Source organism: Macaca mulatta, chromosome 10, assembly GCF_049350105.2.
Source record: "Macaca mulatta isolate MMU2019108-1 chromosome 10, T2T-MMU8v2.0, whole genome shotgun sequence".
Taxonomy (NCBI): domain Eukaryota; kingdom Metazoa; phylum Chordata; class Mammalia; order Primates; family Cercopithecidae; genus Macaca; species Macaca mulatta.
This window is the reverse complement of record NC_133415.1, coordinates 11410295-11428561: the sequence shown is the minus strand read 5'-3', so window position 1 is coordinate 11428561 and position 18267 is coordinate 11410295. Positions and strand designations below refer to the sequence as shown.

General features: G+C 43.0%; 1 protein-coding gene and 1 pseudogene across 31 annotated transcripts in view; one reads left to right on the top strand and one right to left on the bottom strand.

Moving 5' to 3' along the window:
* The window catches only part of TNRC6B (trinucleotide repeat containing adaptor 6B), a 296478-nt gene that overhangs the window by 61976 nt on the left and 216235 nt on the right, over positions 1-18267 (top strand). For 28 of the 31 annotated variants that reach the window (XM_077949599.1, XM_077949586.1, XM_077949572.1 and 25 more), the window contains exon 2: positions 11871-11944. The exons of the other annotated variants lie outside the window; for them this stretch is intronic. The gene's annotated coding sequence lies outside the window, so the exon portion shown is untranslated. The remainder of the gene's footprint in view (positions 1-11870; positions 11945-18267) is intronic. 31 annotated transcript variants of the gene reach the window in all.
* Positions 707-1896, bottom strand: LOC704738 (large ribosomal subunit protein uL30-like; annotated as a pseudogene).

Genomic DNA, 18267 nt, shown 5'->3' with positions numbered 1-18267 from the left:
GGGTCTTATCTGTCTTGAACTTTAGGAGAATCAAGCCAAACCATTCTCCAAAGTAGATGTAATAATTTACATTCACACAAGTAGTGTGTGAAGATTTCTGTTGTTCCATAGCCTAGCAACACTTAATCATATCAGATTTCAGTGTTTTTAGCCATTATGATGTATAATGGTGTATCATTATGATTTTCTTCTTCTTTTTTTTTTCTTTTTTTTTGAGATGGAGTCTCACTCTGTCTCCCAAGCTGGAGTGCAGTGGCACTATCTCGGCTCACTGCAAGCTCCACCTCCTGGATTCATGCCATTCTCCTGCCTCAGCCTCCCAAGTAGCTGGGACTACAGGCGCCCGCCACCACACCCGGCTAATTTTTTGTATTTTTAGTAGACACGGGATTTCACTGTGTTAGCCAGGATGGGCTCGATCTCCTGACCTCGTGATCCGCCTGCCTCGGCCTCCCAAAGTGCTACGATTACAGGCATGAGCCAGTGTGCTTGGCCTCATGATTTTCTTTTGCGTCGCCCTTACTTACTGTTGAGACTAGATGCCTTTTCATATGTTTATTGGCCATTTGGATAGTTTAGATTTTCTTGTCGTTCATTTGATGACATGTTTCATCTAGCCTCTTGCCCCTTTTCCTGTTGGGTTATCTTTTTTCTTTTAGAACTTGTTAGAACCCTTTATTATTTTGAATATGGACCTTTTATTGGTTTTACGTTGCCTGCTTTTTCATTTTCTCGAGGGCGTCTTCTTTTTTTTTTTTCAATTTGAGAGCAGGTACTGTTTATTAACTGACCAGCTTAGAAAAAAATAATCATGGTAGACACCTTAGTTTATTCTTCTAATAGGCCTGTTGATCTGGTCCTTCCTGTTGCCAGCGTCTCCACCTTCTACAAAATGGGTGGTCTTTTTCTTCATTCCACCTCATAGAGAAGATAATTTTAAGAGCCACAGGAAGTTATTTGCTTCTTTTTTTTTTTTTTTTTTTTTTTTTTGAGACGGAGTCTCGCTCTGTCGCCCAGGCTGGAGTGCAATGGCGCGATCTCAGCTCACTGCAAGCTCCACCTCCCGGGTTCACGCCATTCTCCTGCCTCAGCCTCCCAAGTAGCTGGGACTACAGGCGCCCGCCGCCTCGCCCGGCTAATTTTTTGCATTTTTAGTAGAGACGGAGTTTCACCGTGTTAGCCAGGATGGTCTCGATCTCCTGACCTCGTGATCCGGCCTCCCAAAGTGCTGGGATTACAGGCGTGAGCCACCGCGCCCGGCCTTATTTGCTTCTTTGAAGCATTTTCCAACAGTATAGATCTCATGAATCAGATCCTCCACGCAGATGATGCCGTATTTACCAAGAGATCGAGCAGTCAAAGTGTTATCTGTCAAAGCAATTTGCTTCTTATTGATTTCGCCATAACCACGCTTGTAGATTAGTTCATCTACTGACTTTAGGTTTGGTTACCCCCAAGCAATATATGGCTCTACAATCCTCAGCATGTTAATTGAAGCCTTGTTGAGCTTCACACAGGTTCCATTGAAGATTTGACGAAGGCGAAGAAGCTGCAACACCTTTCGGACCTTTGGGCTCATACCATTGATACCTCTGATCCTGATGGCAAATGCCAATTTGGGTTCTGTGGGTACATAGAAGTTGCCAGCTTTTCATGCCACCCTCGGCATTCGAATTTCAGTTCCGTACATCTGCCTGTATTCCTTGTGATGGTGCTTCGCTTTTTCATAGATAAGCTTCCTCCTTGCTGTTCGAAGCATCTTTTGGGCAAACTTCTTTCTCAGGCGCTTGATCTTCAGCTCTGCGAAATTCCTTCACTTTCTCTTAAGGATTTCTGGCACAGCAGGAACCTTCTTCTTTTCTTCTACACCCTCCATGGTTCCAGTCGGAAAAAGAGGGAGGATATCTTTTGATGGACAAATATTCTTAATTTTCATGTAGTCATGTTTGTCTAATATTGTCATATTTGGTTTTTAATACTAGGTACTTTTTGTATCCTATTTGAGAAATCCTTCCCTACCCCTAGGTTTTGAAGCATTTTCCCATATTATCTTCTAAAAGCTTTATTATTTATCTTTCACATTTGAGTATACAGTTCACCTGAATTTGATTTTTGTGTATGGTAATTCTTAACTAACTTATTAGTATACCTCTGCCTTTACAATTTTTTAAATATTCTGTCCAGACTTTCTGGCTGTCCTCAGCAGAATGGTTGGTCTTTATTACCTGGTTTACCATTCCCAGAAGCAGAAATGTCTTTTAAAGTTTTAGTTTCACTTTGACTTAAAAATGATCTGTCCTGTCTTGTTAAGGGGCCTTAATGAATATGTTTACTAAAAAATAAAAAAGGACTGAAAAACTGTATAGATTCATGACTGTTTCTATTTTTTTTTATTTTAATTTAAGAGACCAAAACGAAGCTTCTGTTTCCTCTCTGCTCTGTCAGCTGTAAAACACTGTTAGACAAATTGAAGCTTGCTGCATAAAATGAGCGTAGTCATACTTATTGCAGGATAATTTCAGAACGTTAATCACAGGAAAATTTTAAATTAAAAAATACACACTATCAGACATTGACTTTGATAATAAAACGGCTTAACTAAAGCAGTGGCTACCCCCCTTTCTCTGTTTATCCATAAATTTAAACCTCTTTTTTGGCCAGAGATGGACTGTATGCAAACCGCATCCAGAATGCTTTTAGTTTGTGCCACAAAATATGAAGAAAATGTTTTCAGTTTATGGCAACTAGATCCATGACATATGATGCTCCAGGAACTGTTTTTACAGTGCGCAAGATGCACAGGAACAGAATAGCAAACTCACATGATTGTTGGCAAGGAAAACCTGGCTACGTGGCTGATGTTAAATTTGCTTTTTAAGACAGCCAGATCAAGAAATGTCTGAAGACTTTGAGACTGCAGCAGGGAGATGATTTTGCAGTTAGTAAACACAGCCCCGGGAAGCCATGGCAAGGCAGTTCTGGTAAGCCATTTACAGCTTCTCTTCTAGAAGGAGAGCACGGTGGAGGCTCTGGAGAGGAAAACCTGACGTGGCCTCTAGAGAATGCTACCCAGGGCAGTAGAGCCTCCCTGATGGCACTGCCCTCAGCACCACCCTGCACAGCCTGGCCGAACGCCGCCTTGCCCGGGCCATCTCTGTCTCTGAGATTCACCACGGAGGTTAGCTTGGTTGTAGCTGAGCTGTTAAGAGTAGGGGTTTGTGTTCTTGAAAATTAGAGCTTAGGAGCCACACACATCCTTCTTGCCCAGCCCTTACTTAGACCATTTTCTTTATCTTTTTCAATGAACACTTCTCAAAGTGTGCCCCTTCCTCCCGCCCAAGACCCTTTCAGGAGGTCACAACTGTTTTAATAATACTAAGATGCTGTATGCCTTTTAAATTCATTCTCTCATGAGTGCACATTGGAGTTTTTCCAGACATGTGATACAGAAAAAGATTGAATGCGAAAGTATATATTTGGGTACAGCTGTTGTTGCTCAAGCTAGACATTAAAGAAGTTTGCAAAGATGTAAAACAGTGCCACTTTCCTCAAATTTTTGATCCTTTGAAATACCATTTTTAATTTAAAAAGCAACAGTTTATTATTTTTGTTTTTATTTTAAGTTCCAGGGTACATGTGCAAGATGTGCAGGTTCGTTACGTAGGTAAACATGTGCCATGGTGGTTTGCTGCACTGTGAACCCATCACGTAAGTATTAAGCCCAGCATGCATTAGCTATTTTTCCTAATACCTCCCTCCCCCTGCCACCCACCCCCAGCCAACAGGCCCAGATCAAGAAATGTCCCTGTGTCCATGTGTTCTCATTGTTCAGCTCCCACTTATGAGTGAGAATATGCACTGTTTGGTTTTCTGTTCCTGTGTTAGTTTACTGAGGATAATGGCTTCCAGCTGTATCCATGTTCCCGCAAAGAACATGATCTCGTTCCTCTTTATGGCTGCATAGTATTCCATGTTGTATATGTACCACATTTTCTTTATCCAGTCTATCATTGATGGGCCTTTGGGTTGATTCCATGTCTTTGCTGTTGTGAATAGTGCTGCAGTGAACATACGCGTGTATGTATCTTTATAATAGAATGATTTATATTCCTTTGGGAATATAACCAGTAATGGGATTGCTGGGTCAAATGGTATTTCTGGTTCTAGATCATTGAGGAATCGCCACACTATCTTCCACAGTGGTCGAACTTATTTACTTTCCCACCAATGGCGTGAAAGCATTCTTACCTCTCTGCAGCCTCGCCAGCATCTGTTGTTTCTTGACTTTTTAATAATCACCATTCTGACTGGCGTGAGATGGCATCTCACTGTGGTTTTTGGATTCCTCTAATGATCAGCGATAGTGAGCTTTTTTTCATATGTTTGTTGGCCGAATAAATGAACTAATAATTCTAATGTTTCATAGTTATAATTTTTACTATGGCAAATATTGATAATTAAAATTAAGATAAACAAGAGCTCTTTGAGGTCTTCCATAATTTTCGTAAGTGTAAAGGGATCCAGAGACAAAAGGGTTTGAGAATCACTGCTTTCAATCCTGTCAGTTCCAGTTGGAATCCCAGTTTCTCCTTGAAGGTGGCACAGGTTGTCTGGCTCACCGTTTTCTCTGCATTCTCTAAACTTCTGCGCCACTCAGCTTAGTGCTTAGCTTTCTTCTCCTTACATATAGTGTAAGGTCCCTGAAAAGGCGGATCAGATCTGAATTGAGAGTTTTTGAGACTTCCAAGGTATACAGTGCTGGGCACAGCATAAACAATTGTTAATGATTATTCATATTACTATCATCATTGTCAGTGTTCAACTCACTGGTTTATTGGAGAAGCAGTATACATCTAAAATTTGTGAACAACCTCACCTCATAAAATCAATATGCAATATAGAAAAAGAACAAAGGTTTTTCTTTAATCACCAATAAATTGGTCACAAAAGTTAACATGTTAATCTGCTTAATTATTTCTTTTAATTTTAATTTTTAATGTAAATTGCCAAATTATAATTGCATATACTTATGGGGTACAAAGTGATATTGTGATTTATGAATATAATGTGGAATGATTAAGTCAACCTAATTAACATATTTATCACCTCTAATCTGCTTAATTCTTATGTGACCAACAATTGCAATAAACCCTGGACGTAGGCCCTTGCTCTGAAAAGTTGCTGAGCATAGTGCCGTGCACTTAGTAAGCATTCAGTGAAGCCGGTTGAATTGAATCTGCTGTTTCAGTAGCTGCCTCTGCTGTTCTTGTAACCCTCGGTGAATTCCCTACCATCCCTGCCTCTACTATAAGTGATTTGCAGTTGTTTTAGGCTTTCAGAAGGCAGTCGTACTTTCTCAAGCCTTTTCTGTTACAGAATTGACAGACTTTTCTGGGGCCAGGCTGGAGGGCATAAATTAGTTGAGCAAGCTGGATTAATACCCCAAGGTTGAGTATGAGTCTTTCTGATCATTCCTACTTTGGACTGAGTTTGTTTTTCTTAGGCAACCTTTCCTGACTTCCAAGACATAAAAATCAGATGAACATTCTTGTGCCAGGGTCCTGCCATCAGTCCCAAAGTTTCCTTCACTGCTTCTCCCAGGAAGTCTGGGGATGCCGTGCAAGTAGCACACTGCCCTCATAGACTGTTACAGCTGATAAGCCACAGCTTTGTTTTCGTAAGCTCAGAATGTCATGTTGTATTGAATTGATTTTAGTTTTTTCGTAAAAAATGTGTGTGTTTATTCCACAAGAATTTATTGGGAATGTCCTTTGTGCTGGCACTATATTAAATGACAGTGATAAGGAAGCCTTAGACCCGGGAAGCTTACCACCTGCCAGTATACACACACAAAAGTAAGCCTAGTGTGTGTTTTGAGTGCAGTTGCTCACTCAGGGGAAGGATCCATCCCGATCACCTGTGAGAAGAGGGAGTCAGGAGAGACCGCACAGAACAGGTTTCCCTAAGCCTGCATCTTGAAAGTTGAGACGAAATTTGTCCTGCCCGTGGGAAGGCAGTCCAGGTACCAACAGCATGTTCCAAGGCACACGGAAACCATGTGGTGCTCAAGGGAAACGGAAAACAGTTGGGTTTTGGAGGTGAGGACAGTGGGGCGGGCAGGGACCAGGCCTCGCCGGCCACAGTGGGAATGGGGTTTTATCTACAGGGTGGATGAGACACATTGCAAAGGCAATAAGGATTTCTGCTTTTTGAAGGTAATTCTAGTGGTGTAGGGGAGGGGTGGGTCTTGAGGTAGGAAAACCAATCGAAAAGATAACTAGCATAAGACTGGTGAGAAGCTATGCCAGAAGCAGGGCAGTCAGTGGCAGTAGGAATAAGGAAGTATATACTAGAATAGTTGGGGATTAGAACTGACAGTTTGGTGAGAGGAAGGAGCTGCTGATGTTCGCAGACTTCTGATTTGAGTGGGATGGCAGTATTCCCAAGTGAGACAGAAGAACACGCTTTGGGGGAGGGTTGTTTTATTTTAGGGCCCTGTGGCACATGAGGTGGAGCTGCATTAGGCAGTTATGTAGATAGTTCTAAAGGCTGTAAAAGAGGTCAACACTAGAGAAAGACTTGGGAATCATCAAGATCCAGGTGGAAGCTGCATCTATGAGAAAGCATAAGACCAGGCTGGGTGCAGTGGCTCATGCCTGTAATCCCAACACTTTGGGAGGTCGAGGCGGGTGGATCACGAGGTCAGGAGTTCAAGACCAGCCTGGCCAAGATGGTGAAACCCCGTATCTACTAAAAATACAAAAATTAGCTGGGTGCAGTGGCAGGTGCCTGTAATTCCAGCTACTCGGGAGGCTGAGACAGGAGAATTGCTTGAACCGGGGCAGCAGAGGTTGTAGTGAGCTGAGATCGCGCCACTGTGCTCCAGCCTGGGCGATAGAGTGAGACTCCGTCTCAAAAAAGAGAAAGCATAAGGATGTGTATATATAATAAATAGAGAAAGGGAAGTGTGGACTCCAGAGGAGGAATACACTAATAATGAAAGGACAGGGAGAAAAAGACTGTCTTATGAAACAGACTGGAAAGACACAGACCAAGAGGTAGCAAAAGTACTGCCATGGGCCCTTCCAGAGGAGTGGGTGAAGGGACTAAACCTGCTCCATATCAGACTGGGCATCAGAACTGAGCTCAATCTGTGAAGCCAGGAGTTGAGTTTGGTTCCCGCTCCATGACTCTGGCCCCCAGTCTGCCATGTACAGCAACAACTGAAGCAGCAGCTTTTCACCTTCTCACCCACTCCAAACCTTCCTGTGATAAGAAGGCTGGTTACAGACCCAAGGGAACAGGAGGACCTGACACAGCCAGGATACCAGGAGCTAAAACAGGATGCCCCTGGCCCAGTGGCTGGATCTTCAGTATCCTTACTATTAAGACAGGAAAGGAGGTCCTAAATGACAGGTTTCAGGTGGTTCTGGTTCGGATTTTTATTTATTTATTTTGTGTTTATTTTTAGACAATGGTTCTGATTTTTAAATGCTAGAGAGAGGTTAAAGGAAGAACAGTTGAACAGTATCTGTTGCATTGACACTGAGATTGATAGGGACAGAAATCAAGTTGTCTTATTAATCAAGTGATGAATAAGTGAATGAGAAATTAGTATGTTGAGACCACAAATATAAACTGCTTTTTCAAGAAGCTTGACTAGGCCAGGTGCAGTGGCTCACGCCTGTAATTCCACCTCTTTGGGAGGCCAAGGAGGGTTGATCACTTGAGGTCAGGAGTTCAAGATGAGCCTGGTCAACATGGTGAAACTCCAACTAAAAATACAGCTAGGCATGGTGGCATGCATCTGTAATCCCAGTTACTCAGGAGGCTGAGGCAGGAGAATTGCTTGAACCCAGGAGGTGGAGGTTGCAGTGAGCTGAGATTGCATAATTGCACTCCAGCCTGGGCTACAGAGCGAGACTCCATCTCAACAACAACAAAAGCTGGACTAGGAAGGGGAAGAGGGGAGGAGGAGTGCAATAGGTAGAACAGATTTTAAGGTTAAAGGGGATGTTTTTAGGAATGGACTGATAGTATTTTTATAGAATTTCCAAAGCGTTGAAGTGAAGTAGGGAGTGGCCTAAAACTGCAAAGATAGTATTTCCAGGTCTTGGAACGATAATAAATCTCTTGTGTATGGGGGCTAAGTAAAACCATCTATTTCTAGCAGATCTGCATCCACCTGTGCTCCCTTTTGAGACAAGGTCCGGCTCTGTTGCCCAGGCTGGAGTGCAGTGGTGTGATCTAGGCTCACTGCATCCCCTGACTCCCAGGCTCAAGCCATCCTCCCACCTCAGCCTCCTGAGTAGGTGGGACTACAGGTGCATACCACAATGCTGGGCTACTTTTTTTGTATTTTTTTTGTAGAGATGGGGTTTCGCCAGGTTGCCCAGGCTAGTCTTGAACTTGTGAGCTCAATCAATCTGCCCACCTCGGCCTCCCAAAGTATTGGGATTACAGGTGTGATCCACCATGCCTGGCCTCCTTAGACTTTTGATATTATTATTTGTGTTACTTAATTAACTGGGTATCTTCTTACCTGATTGGGCCGGGTGCCCTGCTCACAGAACTGGATGGTTGGTACCCTGCTGTCTGCCACCAAGTCTCCTGGCATCCCCTCTTGCTTCCTGGGAAGACCTTCCAGGCCTCCTTGCTGGTGTTCTGCTCCTCCCTCACGTCTGCTGCCTCACTTAAGATATCTCTTCTGGACGTCTTGCTTGAAGTTAGGCGAGTTGCCAACAATGTAGGCAGACAAGGTTTTCAGAGTTATTTGTGACTCAATTAAAAGTTTATAGTGTATTCTCAATAGTCTGTATCCTAAGAATGATGCTGGATATCAAACTGATAAGAGTGGTGAGTCCTGGGAAGACTGGAATGGAGGGAGAGGGGACATTGGTTAAGAGCCTCTCTATACTGCTTGAATTTTTAAAATGAGAATTTAAATTTAAAATAATGGTGCTGAATAGTCAACCTTGAAAATTAAAACCCTGCCATATCAAAGGTGATACTAGTAAGATACCAGCAAAATAAATATAGTTTGTTGAATATGTATTTCTTTCAACTTGCCATATTCCGTAGGAAAGATTTAGTTCTAATTACATCCTGTGAGTTTAGTTAGGTACTTGGCTTTGGAATAATTCTTTATTTTTATTTTTATTTTTTTGAGACTGGTTCTTGCTGTGTCACACGGGTTGAAGTGCAGTGGTGTGATCATGGTTGACTGCAGCCTCAACCTCCCAGACTCAAGCAATTCTCCTGCCTTAGCCTCCTTAGTAGCTGAGACTACAGGCACATGCCACCATGCCCCGTTAATTTTTTACATTTTTTTGTAGAGACAGAGTCTTCCTATGTTGCTCAGGCTGATCTCGAACTCCTGAGCTCAACCGATCCTCCTGCCTCGGCCTCCCAAAGTGAAGTGCTAGGATTACAGGAGTGAGCCACCACGCCTGGCCTAAAGGAATTCTTGAAGCCGGCTTGCAGTTTAACAGGACCTGGGGGTTAATTTAACCCAAGATCACTGAACATTCCCACCCCTTCTATGAATTCCAAGACTAGTTTGGCTGCTCTGAAAGAGAAGAGAGAAAACTAGAGTGGTTCACAGTTTTACTGCTGCAGCTGTACCTGATCAGATGGTAGGATTACCGTGTAGTTCTGAGCATTTCAAAGCTGTTTTGGAGGAATTTGCCACTATTTATACCTTGGAAGGAAAATAGTGCTGTAGGTAACTTCAGCTAGATAATTTCAGATGTTGATTTTAGAATTGACTTATATGTTTATTTTGAATACATGTGCACCTGATACAGAGGTTCACAGCCTGGCAGAGAAAGTAATGCAGCTGTTCTGTAAAACCTAGATTCAGGAGTACTTGGAAAACTGCTCAGTTTCCTTAGCTTGCCTATCCTCTGCCCTAATTCCTTTTTTCCCCTCCCTTCTGAATACAGGCAGTGTCTGAGACACACTGCCAAGCAGGCTAGGGACTGAGTGGCATGGTCTCTTTCTAGCCTTGTCTGTTAAGGAGACATGTAATGTGCAACTTTACAGGGTTGGCACAGAATTTGGACTAATGATAGATCCAGAGAAGAGGCTGTGTTTTAGCCTAAGCGGAAACTTTAATCGGAATAGGGAACTAAAAATTAGTGTTATTATCTTGATAGTCTCTGCAGTTGACAAAAAAATTAATGAATCCTGCCGTCCTCTGAAGTGCTGAGGGTCAGACATAACCACGTAGCCTCGAGTTCTCTGTAAGGGCCAGACCCATCTTGGAGGCTGCAGCTAACTTCAGTTTTTACCAACGCAGTTAATTAGGGGACACATCCACATTCAACTACTGAATTGCTGGGATTCCATTGGGATTCGGTTCAGCTTATGTTTATTGGACTCTACCCAGTACCAAATTCAAAGGTGTGTTAGACATAGTCCTTGCTGTCAAGGAACTCCTGCTGAGTGAAGAAAATGGACTCGTGGATATTACCAATATAATGTGTATCTAAGAGGAGGAACACTTTGTCCAACCAGCGAGGGTACAGAAAATTTCTAGGAGATAACACCTAAAGGAAAAGGAGAAGGGAATAGGCAGGGGCTCTCAGACATTAGTGTGTATGTTGTGAGTAAGGAAACTGTGCGGTCATGAAGAGGTCTCTGGAGAGGTCTTGGATTTTACCCTAAAGATAGTTATTGACTGAATTTAGGTGGCGAGATACCCAGAGGTCAAATTTGCTTTTTAGCAAGAAAGACTGCTGCGGTGTATAGTAGAGAGATAGGGAGACGAGTCATAATATTTCTAATTCTCATCACAATTCCATCTGAGATGTATTGACTCAAACACTATTAAATAAAGTAAGTCCAATAGAGGGGACGACAGATAGCAGGGCAGTGGCAGTGAGGTGCTTTCAGATTCCCTGCAGCACCGTCTCAGCACCGTGCCCTGACATGGGGCTGAAGCTCTGACTTACAATCTCTAGCTGTGGGGAGTGGAGCACGCTGTCCTGGACAGAAGTATTGGGTTACTGTGAAACTAAGGGGCCAACTTCCAAACAGTGCCAGCTTTCTGACAGCACTGTAGATGCTGGTCCCAGATGAACCTCTGCTGGGCTCGCCATTGCTTTGAGCACCAGCACACACGTAGGTAGCTCCAACCTTGAGGAGCATTCCTTCTGCATTTGTTTGTGTCATTGTAAAATGAAGGTGCTGGCCATTTAATATATATTCCTATATCTCTACATTCAAATACATGAATATATATTTCAGAGAGAGATTCCATCATGGAATAAATAAAATATTTACTGCATTTTTTAGCAACTTGCTATGAATTGATTTTGAAGAGACTATTCCAGCCATTATGGGGGAATGGACTGGGGAGGAGCAAGAATAGGAACAGAGAACCAGCGAAATGGCCCCAACAAGCAAGAATGACAGTAGTGAAAATGAAGAATTATGGGTAGATCTGAGAAGCAGATTTTGAAAGAGGAAATGATAGGACTTGCTGATGGACTGATATGAGGGGTTGGGTGAGAAATTCATGACGGATGTCAGGGTCTGACCTAAACACCTGGGTAGAGGGTGATGCCCTTGATTGCATGAAGCCTTAGTAACCACTTACCTTTATTGAGCATGTGTTTGGTATCCTGCCCTCTACTAAGAGTTTTACACGTATTGCATTTAAACTTCAAAAGAACCCTATGAAGAAGGTGTTGTTAGTGTTCCCAGTGTTGGTTGAGGAAGCTGAGCTCTGAGAGGTTGGGCTGCGGGCCTAGAAACAATAGCTGGTGAAAGGAGGAGCTGGATTTCCATGAGGCCACCTGTGCCACTGCCTCCTGTGGCATCTTGCTATGAGCATACAGCTCATTGTGATTTTTTTCTCTTTTCAGGGTTGTGGTTTTTTGCACTGAATGTAACCTAGACTCATCTTCACGGGCTTGTGTTGCCCCAGGTACTGTCAAAGGTAAGTTTTTAAAATATGTATCTACCATGTATTGGCAATAGTCTTCTCCTTAAAAAGAAGAAAATACTTTTTCAAGAACATTGTTGCCCTTTTACCAAGTTCTTACAGGAAGATATTTGTAAGGTGACCATCATACCAGCCCCTTGCTTTCCTCCTATGTGGTAGGTCCCTTTAAAAAGAACTGGTATTTAGATGGATACTGACATTTGGTGCCTCGTGCTAGAAAGCTACAACTTAGTTATTATGTGAGTTTTATGTGAGTGTACCGCTAGCGTCTCTGTCTCTCACCTTTCCCTGCCGCAGTCTGTAGTCCACATTACTGCCAGGGTTCACTTTCTGAACGATGGATTTACTCAGGTCACTCCTTTGCTTAAACAGCCCTCATTGCATCCAGTTGCTGCAGATGTTGTCCCACAGATCCCTTCAAAACCTAATTCCAGTCAACGTTTCTGGCTGCTTTTTTAGTGAATCCTTATCTGTAAGCCTTAACGGACCACTTTCTTTTCCCTAGATATATATAGTATTTTTTTCATGGCTTTGTGCCGTGGTTGATGCTTTTCTCTTTTTAGAGTTTGGAAGCAGGGAGAAGAATGTGACTATCTACTCTCCTTGTTGTATTTTTCCTGTTGTCTTCTTCTCCCAAACTCCCTTGGCATAATTTCTTTTTCATCTGTGTTCTAAGAGCACCTGTTGTTATTACAATAATAAATTATTCAATATTTTATATTAAAGTTGTTTATTTGTATCTGTCTCCTTTACTAATATATAAACCCTTTGAGACTGCTTGGAAAGGAGCTAACCTATTTTTAATGCCTAAAAGAGGCCCCCACAAGCAAGAAAGGATGACAGCAGTGAAAATGAAGAATTGTGGGTGGATCCGAGAAACAAATTTTGAAAGCAAAAATGATAGGACTTGCTGGTGAGCTAATATGAGGGGTCCAGGGTAGGATGAGAAATTCATGATGAATTTCTCCCCAACCCTTTGCTAGGCTTATGTGCCTAGTGTATGCACCTTGTCTCTTGTAGAGACAGCCACCTACCTGAAGACAGTAGCTGTAACTATAGCCACTGCTAAGGTCAAAATACTGTGTGACCTATGGTTTTTGAACCTCCCAATTCAGCCTCAGTAGTATAGAGCAATAAGATAAAATGCTCTTAGACACCTTACTAAGAGTTCTATACACATTGTTTAATTTAATCTTTATAACACCTCTTCCTGCACAGCTTTACGGATGAAAATACTCAGGATTATAAAGTTAAATAACTTGCCCAAGATCGTACAGCTAATAACTGACAAAGAAGTACAATTCTACATTTTCAAAGGCATAGCTCATTCCAGCATAACACACTATCCCAGCACCATCTGACATGTGGTAGAGGCACAGTAAATGTTTATTGAATTGATATCTATTGCATCTTAAAGAAAAAGCACTGTAGTTGATTAATTCAGTCATTCTTAACATAGAAATTTATTGAATACCTATTAAATGCCAGGTATACAGTTTTAGGTAGACTGAATACAGAGATTAACAAGATATAGTGTCTGGTATTAAGGGGTTGACAGTCTAATCCTTATCATATAGAGAAATCTATGTGAGTAAATAAATCTAATAAAGTATTACAGATCCCATAATAGAATTCAGACAAGATCCACTGGGGGCACTGAGGAAGGAATCATCATTTCTGCCTAGAGATGGATCAGGAAGTAGTTCATAAAAGCTAAGCCTTGACTGGAAAGTCGGGTCTCCCCTTGTGGCACCAGAGGAGGGAAAGGTAGAGGGAGTGATAACAACAAAAACATGGAAACCTCAAACAGTCTGCCATATTGGCAAAGCCGTAAGATGTTCATTACGGCTGGAACAAAAGAATGGAGACCAGGCAGATGAGGCTGGAGAGACAGGTGAGGGCTGGATCCTGGAGGGCTTTTGAAAATATTAACATATTTGGCAGTTTTCATGGAAGAACTTGCACAGGTACTGTAGAACATTACTTGTATTTAGTTCTTAACATTTGCTGAGTCCTGTCATGTGTGTGGCAAGCACTGTGCCCAGTCAGGACTATCCACCACCAACCACAGGTCACAAACCGGTGACTGCTCCAAGTTTAAGTGAGGTGCAAAAACAGAAATTTAACACTTGTGTTGGCCAGACACGGTGGCTCACGCCTATAGTCCCAGCACTTTGGGAGGCCGAGGCAGGCGGATCACTTGAGGTCAGGAGTTCCAGACCAGCCTAGCCAACATGGTGAAACCCTATCTGTACTAAAAATACAAAAATTAGCTGGCGTGGTGGCACGTGCCTGTAGTCCCAACTACTTGGGAGGCTGAGGCAGGAGAATCACTTGAACACGGGAGGCAGAGGTTGTGGTGAGCCAAGATTGCGCCACTGCACTCCAGCCTGGTCAACAGAGCGAGATTCTGTCTCTAAATATATACATACATACATACATACATACATACATACATACATAAAATAAACACTTGTGTTGTCTCATCTCATGATGGGACATGACTTGTCACTTTGGCACGACTTGTTCACCCCTCTAGTTTTCATGTAAGTGGGCTTTCCCCCGACTTTTTTGTGACTCTGTTAGCACTGATACATTAGACCCTTTGTCACTTCTTACATGGAACCCTTAGTTAACCATATACTTTTGCATTGCCTATCTTATTACCTTCTATTTTGTCAAAAGGAAAGTTGCCTTAGACACAACCATAAGCCATGCCTTCAAACAAGAATGTTATCAAGGTTTGTTCAAGAAACACATGGAAAACTAAGGACAGCTCCAAAACAACAAAAAATGAGAGCAAATAAAATAAAGGACAAAGATAAAAATAGGTATCAATATGACATTTAGTAAGTGGGCACATTACATGGTTTTAATCAGGAGAGATTTTTAGAAATAAAAACTGACTGGAGGCCAGGCACTATGGCTCACGCCTATAATCCCAGCATTTTGGGAGGCCTAGGCAGGTGGATTGCTTGAACTCACAAGTTCAAGACCAGCCTGGGCAACATAGTGAAATCCCAACTCTACCATAAATACAAAAATTAGCCAGGCGTGGTGATGTGCACCTGTAGTCCCAGCTACTTGGGAAGCCCAGCGAGGCTGAGGCTGCAGTGAACCGTGATCATGCCACTGCACTTCAGCCTGGGTGACTGAGTGAGACCCTGTCTCAAAAAAAAAAAAAAAAAAATACTGAATAGATTAGAAGGGTAGAGATGTGGATTGGTGATGAGGGGAAGGGGTTTCCAGTGGGGTATGGGCTAGGATATATATAGATAGAGATTAGCATGTTGTGTGCTGAGAATGGAAAGATTTGCCTGCGTGAATGCAGAATATAGTGTGCTTTGAGAGTAACTAGAAATGAGGTTAGTGAAAAGCTTTGGAAGTAAAAGTGTGTGATTAATGCTGTGGTAATGGAATAATTTGGAAGACAAGGCTGATATGGAAAACTGAACTTAATTCTGAGGAGGATACGTTTTAGATATAAGTTGAGATCAAAGGATATCCAATAAGTAGTATTCTCTTCCCTGCTCAAGTTCTGAACCAACAGAGACTTAGGACAAAGGAGTAGGGCAGATAGCTGGAGATCAAAATTTCACGTTTATCATTCATAAAGTTGCCATTGGAGAACTGGCTTAAATGTAAGGGCAAGCAGACTTTTTAAGACTAGACTGAAGGACTTAACAGGTTTATTCACCCAGCAACACTAGTCTGGGATAGACCTGCCTCCTAGTCAACGAAAGGAACAGAGCAGAACAGGTGCCCCCAAAGGAAAAGGGAGAGAAAAGGGCTGGACTATGCAAGCCTGGTTCCTTCTTCCAGACACACTCATCAGAGAAGTGACTTCACCCCTGACAGCCTGAGTCAGGGATATAAGGCCAGGAATATGAAAAGTTGGATATTGTCCCATGTGGAAGGAAGCATCAGGAACAGGGAAAAAAGTTTTCCTCCCCTAGCTTTCCTTCCTTCCTTTCCTTCCTTTCCTTCCTTCCTTCCCTCCCTCCCTCCCTCCCTCCGTCCCTCCTTCCTTCCTTCCTTCCTTCCTTCCTTCCTTCCTTCACCAGAAACCTCTTAATTTTCATTTTCCTTTTGAATCACCTATATAGGCCTAGCACAAGCAATTTAAATGTGGAACTTCACTGGTTTTGTAATGCATGTGTGCTATTTGAAATTCAGCTGCTTTGCAGCTTATATGCAGCGAGTAATTGTTCCACTTTCTGACGTCTAAAAGGCCTGTAGGAAGAAAGTCTGTTTTCCCTGAAGTCTAATCTTTCCTCAGCCATGCCTGCTTAGGAAAAGCTGCGCCGGCATAATTCAAGGTCAAGCAGCAGCCTTCTGTACACTGAAGCCACCCAAGCCCGCTAATGCCCTATTCCCTTTGCTGAGGCCAGCACGGCTGGCATTTGCTTGCTAGGCCAGAGTGGCCGGTGTATGCTGAGACTGCCTGCACAGCTGATATGTAAATGAGCTTTCAGTACCAGCATCACCACCACCACCACAACCGTCTGTGGCTTGTTTCTTGATGAGGCCTGCAAAGCCCCCAACCCTTTGCAAAGGCTTATGTGCCTAGTGTACGCAGTCTTGTCTCTATAGAAACAGCCACTTACGTGAAGACAAAGTTGCCATAACTACAGTCACTGCTAAGGTCAAAATACTGTGTGCCTATGGTTTATAAACCTCGAATTCAGCCTCAATAGTTAAAAGCTACTGTGTAACTATAAAAACAACAGTAAAAAGCCTAATATAAGCTTCTACAAGAAAATACTGTGCCCCCTCATTAAAGTCCAAGGCCCAAAGTCCTGGCCTTAACAGAAGCCTCAAAAATGCCACATGTGTTTTACTCCCTTGAATTTTAGTTCGTGTCTATTTATCAAAATTTGAGTGCCCTGCACCCGAGGTTACAGTCTTTGAGACCCAATAAATAGCACTCTCCTTCCCTTGACTGGGCTCTATATTTTGGTCTCCCAAATGTCCTCCTTTTTAAAAACTTACATGCAGCAAAAAATTGTTACACTTTCCATTTTTCCCTCCTTTTTAAAAGGAGGGCATTTGGGAGACCAAAATACTGTTTCTCTGACTAATAAAGCTGTATTGGACCACCTGTTCCTGCTGCCACTGCTATCGTGTGTGCCGCTGGGCAGAGGGGCCGGGCTTAAAAAAAAAAAACAGCTGTATTGGAGAATGTGGCACATCTGCAGGCCGGTGAGCTTAACACTGAACTTCATAATCACACAGACTGACCTACTCATGGGTAGTTGTGAGGGTCCTGTGTCTGTGGGTGGAGGAGGAGAGGAGAATTCCTGCTCCCCGGGGCAGCTGGCTTCCAAAAGGAAGGAAAAGAAAGGGCTGAGCTCCACACACTTTGTTTCTCCTTCCAAACTCACCATTAAAGTAAGATCCTGTTACCTTCTCTGGAGTGGATTGTGTGCAGGTGGAGAGGACCCAAGGGTGGAAACTCAGGAGCCAGGAAGAAGCATTCCCTTTTCACAGCGTGTCCAAAGGGAAATGGAGATCACTGGGGATCGGACCCTGAAAGAATAAGAGCTCGGAGTAGAGAATGCCTTGTGAGTTGGTCATCTCCATGTACTTATGAAGTATCTATTATGTATCAAGTGCAAATACATTATCAGTGAATCCTCAGAATAACTATTATTCCCAAGTTTTGATAGGGAAGCTGAGACTGAGACAAATTGAGTGATTACCTCAAGGTCACACATCCGTACACATTCAGGTCTGTTGGACTCTTCGGTGACGGCCACAGCTCCCCCTCCAGGTTCCAGTCACTGCCCCTTCCCCTTCAGGCCTAGCAATAGTAAGGTTCCCCACTGTTGTCAGCCACTGGGTGGTTCACTAGCCTTTGTTGGTTTCCCTATTTCCATTCTAACGTGTTGGAAAATTGAGGGCTGGAGTAGTAGAGAAGGTAAGACTTGGGCCTTGGTAGGATCTTATTAGGAGACAATGGATTTTAAGAAGTGAGTGTAGGGGCAGAAGTCTTGGTTAAAGCCTTGGGTAGAAGGTGATAGCATAGGGGAGGAGAGATGACAGTGTTCAGTGTTGGGGGGTAGGGAGGAGGAGGGGTCGGTGAGGGGAAATAGCAGTGATTGTCGGAGAAGGAAAGAACTAACATGGCCAGGCGAGTCAAGCTAGAAAGAAACTTAAGAAAAATAGAACAGCCAAATAGGAGAATCCAGAAAGGATGAAAGTAAAAAGATTATAGCTGAAGGAGAAGCCAGCAAGATGAGAGCAGTGCCCTTTCATAGAAGAAACAACCACTGCCATCCCTTCTTCCTCTGCCGACCTCCTGTCTCCAGTCAGTG